Source organism: Helianthus annuus, chromosome 11 (assembly GCF_002127325.2).
Source record: "Helianthus annuus cultivar XRQ/B chromosome 11, HanXRQr2.0-SUNRISE, whole genome shotgun sequence".
NCBI classification, from domain to species: Eukaryota; Viridiplantae; Streptophyta; class Magnoliopsida; order Asterales; family Asteraceae; genus Helianthus; species Helianthus annuus.
Genome location: NC_035443.2, coordinates 20,776,627 through 20,782,170, shown reverse-complemented (window position 1 = coordinate 20,782,170; position 5,544 = coordinate 20,776,627). Strand labels below are relative to the sequence as shown.

Below are 5,544 nucleotides of genomic sequence, written 5' to 3'. Positions count from 1 at the left end.
TTTGAGAAAATACGTCAGTTTACACTGGTAAATACATTCAACTGACTCGTTTGGAAAGGTTTAATAAAATTGATTTGAATGCACATGGCACAAACTCTTTATAACTTGGGATAATTATTTGAATATAATCTTGTAAAAGAATTACATGTTCCTTATGCGTTCAGTAGCCCAATCCGTAGACCGGGTTAAAGATCAATAGACGCACCACATTATTTATTACTGGCACTGACGGGTGTACGCCTACACCCCGTGCATAGGTCGTGGCCATTTCGTAAAATGATGCCAGGGATATCCGGGACAGGGTCATTAACCCCCCAAAGGCTTTAAGAAAACAAAACATTTCAAACGGAGCATATCAATTATTTAACCTCTAATAGATTAAAGATTCAATATCCGACCAAGCGGTATTTTATATACAATACCCCAAGCCCGTATAGGGAAGATAAGTTAAAAGTATTTTCCTTTGCAAGTATCAATCACGAATAGCAAGTGCGGGTAGCTTTTACCGGGTCTCCTATTCTGGAACGAAGGTTTATAATAACCTATTAGAATCCTAACGGGTCTTTTAATTAAGCCTAAGCTTAGACCGGTTAGTTTTAACGAAATATACGGTTCGAACGCACGATTAGGCGAACACCGGAATAGAATGTGTTTTAGTCCCGACAAGTTTAAAGACTTGTATAATATGGGTGAACTAAACACCTTCTGGATTTTGAGATAAAAACGACAAGGGTTGACCCGTTTCGGCTGATTTATGTAAACTAGTTACATAAACCGAACCGAACGCGTAAATAGCGTAACGGATAACTGTAAGAATCCTATAGAGGTTCCCTAAGTTAATATGCCCTAATTATGTTGTGATATCAGTAGGATATCTTCCATTATGCCCAAAACGAGTTTAATCCCATAATACGCCCTGTAGGGGTATTTTGGTCATTTTAAAGATTATAAAAGCGATTAATTATAATTCTGATGTTCGGGTATGAAGAGATCAGTAAAACCACTTACTTTAACAAGTTACATCAGTAGGTAATAAGTCTTTATATGACAAAATGGTTTTAAACCTATACTAGGTGTTCAATATGCGTAAAAAGCCATTTTAAGCGATTTCCGGGTTATATAGGAAATCTGAGTTTTCCGCTCAGGTTATAAGGCTCAAAACACTTAATTTATTATATGAAATCAGTAGCAATTGAATTTGTGTCAAAATACTATGTAGAACTCATTTTATAACCAAAAAGGGTATGATCGGTATTTACCGAATCAAGGTCATAACCTTAGGTTATGAGCAGGTTAAAACAATTAAAAATCTTTAAAAATCCCAAAATATTATATTACATCAGTGTGTAAAAGGTTTGGTGTCGAAATTTGGGTTTAGATAGGCTTTATGCTAAGTGTGCCGTTTTATTAACAAAAGTTTTCTTAAATGCGCTATTTAGCATAACTCCTATTCTAGACCTCTAACTGACATGAAATTTCAGGGATATGTTTATAAATCAGTAGCAAAGACTATTGTCCTCTCACATTTCAAAAATTCTCGTTTTATGGTCAAAAGGGCATTATGGTCAATCATTAGGCAATTAATGGAAACTTGTAAACGAAGCGGACAATCAATGAACCAGTCACAGAGGGTTATACTATCATGTAACCTAGTCCTAAGGGAGTCCTAAGGCATTTCTAAACTCTACTAAAACGGGTCAGAACTGAAGTCAAAGCAAAAGTCAAAGTTTTGCGACTTTCGGTTCCGAACCGGGTCAAAACAGAAAATTGTCGGATCACACAAGCTTAGACCAGTTCTTATACTTATTACCAAGATATATGAGTGATAAAATAGGTTACATGCCTTCTACATTGTTAATTACATGTTAATTCAAACATTAAGCTCCTGTTGACTTTTTTCTAAACAACTTTGACCCGACATTTGATCTAGTTAGAGTGGGAATTAGAGGGTGCCCTTTCAAGGGTTTAATGCCCACATAATTACCAACTTATAACTATCTTTGATTCGACTAAACACTGAACCATTAGTGTAACACCCCGCCCAGATTAGGGCTGACGTGTTACACAATTCGGTAATCAGAGACAATTAATAACTTAGTTAAAACATAAATTCCATAGGTTTAAAAACAAAAATCCCCAAAATGGCATAACGGTCTCAACAGAAAAACATAAGTGTCTAAATTTATTGAATATAAAGTTTTATTGAACTCCTTGTTCCAACTCTAGCTTTTTATTATCACTCTTCACACATTTCCCCGATTTCCCTGAGTACCTGTTTAAGACATAATAAAAGGAAACAACAAAAAAAAACGGTTGAGCCACAAATTGCCCAGTAACGGAGAAAACAATAGCACTCACACATAAATGATAGAAGCAAATACACTAAACACTTTAACGATACAAACAATACCATACGCTGAATGATCACTGATGAATACCATAAAGGTATATTAGAAATACCCATGTGAGCCACTAACAATAAACACTAACACTTTGTACATTAGCTGCAGTTCCAATGCACCATTATGTAGAGGGGATGTGGGCACTCACACCTATCCCACTACCACTAACACTTACACTTACACTCCTAGGATCGATCCATACGCCTCTCAATAATCAATAAGTGCAATCACTTAGCACACAATACAATATAGAGACGCCGTGGCCTTTCGCACCGCCACGGATGGTGCACGTCAACTGTGCCTATGATGACGCCCTATGTCCCCATAGGTGGATATGCTCGGGTATTGAGGTCAATGAAACAATTTACTCAAGTCAAGGCAAATACACTAACGATACACTAAGGCTATATCACATCTAGCCAATGATCAATAATAAATAATAAAACTTGTGGGAACATGAGACAATGAGTGAAAAAATGTAACCTATCGCATGCGTATTAAAGGCAATAATTCAATACGAGATGGGTAACAATAAATCATAGAACGGTGACGATGGATACTACAATATTATGAAGCAAGTAAACACTTTACGCTACGAGTGACGGACCGAATATCCATTCACTATGAGAATAGAAAACAATATTATGCTAAAGGCAAGAGACCACAAAATCCGTACCTTAATTTGCAAATAACAATAACCGTAGCTTCCAATTACTGTGACACTAGCGTCTCTCTTGAATAATATGGTGACCTAAAATATATGAGTTGGGATTAAAGTTGTGTTTCGAAACCGTTATGATTTGTTTATACTTTATACATATAATTATATATTGATAGGTATTGGTATAAAACTACTTTACAAACTTGCCAACATACGTAATTAATGGCCTTTTGTTTTACAATATACATATGGATCAATTATGATAAATTGCTTGGTTCAAAAGAACCCCTCAGCCTTTTTATTAATATTAGAAATTTCTATATGTGTATCGTGGAAAAAAAACATGTTTAACTTTGCTCATTCAATTGATGTTTTAGAGTTGAAGTCCAACCTACATCATCATCATTATTATTATTATTATTATTATTATTATTATTATTATTATTATTATTATTATTATTATTATTATTATTATTTAAAATAAACAGATTATTATGGTTAAACCATAAAAGAAAGAAAACCTCAGGTGATTAGAAATTATTCAAAATCACATTTTGTTTAACATAAAATCTCTATACTTACTTATTGTTATTAGAAAGATTATGGATTTATGTACCATAAAATTACAGGTTCAACTTTGGTCATTCAATAGCCTAATCATTTGTTCCACATAATTATTGCTATTTTTTTTTTGACCAGCAACTATTGCTATTATTATATTAATAAAAAGACATCTAATAACAAAATGTGATAATGGATATCCCATTAAAGAGCTTCATTTAAGAGAGCTGAGGAATGGACTCAAAGTCATCATGGTTGCGGGTGATCGGAAAACGGTTTCAAAACAAAACAATATTCAATCATATACTCAGTTTAGTTCTTTATTTCATGGTGAGATGCAAACTAGAGAATAGAACTAGCAGACCAAAATCAAAACAAAATAGATCCAGATAGTTTTATTATCTCATACAACCATTTATGTGCCGTGTTATGTTCAAAGTACCGGGAGATAGTATCGATACCTTATGTGACTAGTGCGATGCAATGCAGATTCACCAGAGATCTGAGACAACGAATCGATGGTTATGGGGTGGTGACACAGAGTTTTCGGGTTGTCGTCGGTATGAACGAGACAACTAATAGAACCTACAACTGGCAATTCAAACGTCGGGAGGTTAAATTTTGTAGCTACTTCACGAGATTTTATCGCATGAACAGGGATGCTTACCGAAGACTGACCAGCGTGGTGGTGGTGCTCGGCAGTTCTGTTGCGGCTCCAACTGGACGGACCGTAGGCGAAACGAACCGGCGAGATAGGTTCAAACTTGTGGTTGGCGGAGGCGATTTCGTCGGTACTATAGCAGGTGGACGGAAGGTAGGACGAGAGGGAGAAAACAAGGTTCGGAATGAATTGGAGAGATCGATTAATATGCTAGTTGATCAGCTGATCGTTTTAAGGGATTCGAATCCCGTGATTTGAGTAACAGAATTTTTAGAAAGGAAAGCAACGCAATTATTGTCGGAGATATGGAAATAATTTTTATTTTTGAAAATCTTTGCTGTACAATGACTCCATATTTAACACATTTCATTTTTTTTTCTTACCTTCGGTTTCAAGACACAAGTATGGGGTTGAACCCAAATTTGAATTGTGATTTGCATACTATTATTTTATTATTATTGTTATTTTCATATTTTGGTTTCACTATTTTTTTTCTTTTTGACGGTTGTAGAAAATCACAAAACAATTGTCATTTACCAATACATTTAGTTGGTAATATAATTTAATTTCCTTTTTTTAAGATATTACTATGATAATTATCATTATAGAATATTACACCTTCATTTTTTTTTTTTTACTAAAAAGTTGACATAGTATTCATGACAATGAATATCCGACATACTAATATGTCGTACTACTTATGACATTAATCATCTTAGGGTTTTGAAAGTCCCGTATATTATAATGCTACCTCCCTTAAAAAAAATTTCGTCCTCGAAATTAGCATTATATAACACTATACACTATGGGTATTTCAATTAGTGATTAATCGCTAAGTCAAGCGTTAATTACGACGGTTTGACTTTTAAGCTAAAACTAAGTAAAAACTCAACTAAGAAAGGTTAAGCATACTTACCAAAGTCTAATACACTATTAGAGATGGCTTGGGTCTGCTCTTATGCTCCAGGAAGCTCCAAGAAAGCAGATGGAATGAATGCAAGAATGTTGCAAACATTGTGGCCTTATATAGTGATTTTAATCCATTAAGATCATGACAACTAAGTCTAGCATTGTTCCCAGATCAATTACAAGTGCCCCTAAGGCCTAGGAATTGTTTCGGGTTGCCCACGCTGAGAAATAATCGATCTAAGTCGGTTAAAAGGCTGAACAGTGCTGCTGTCTACGTTTCTGCATCTGGGCACTCCTTACGGACCGTAAGGCAGGACCTTTACGGTCCGTAAGCCTTTACCAGAAGGCAA

The 5,544-nt window shown here is 35.0% G+C and overlaps 1 long non-coding RNA gene across 1 annotated transcript; it reads right to left on the bottom strand.

Annotated features, from left to right (window-relative positions):
• Nucleotides 1-3,074: 3,074 nt before the first annotated feature.
• Nucleotides 3,075-4,576, bottom strand: LOC118483902. The gene is made up of 3 exons (XR_004872186.1): nucleotides 4,292-4,576; nucleotides 4,086-4,215; nucleotides 3,075-3,153 (listed from the first exon to the last, which is right to left on the bottom strand). It is a non-coding gene; the product is annotated as an uncharacterized LOC118483902 (long non-coding RNA).
• Between the last annotated feature and the right edge of the window lie 968 nt (nucleotides 4,577-5,544).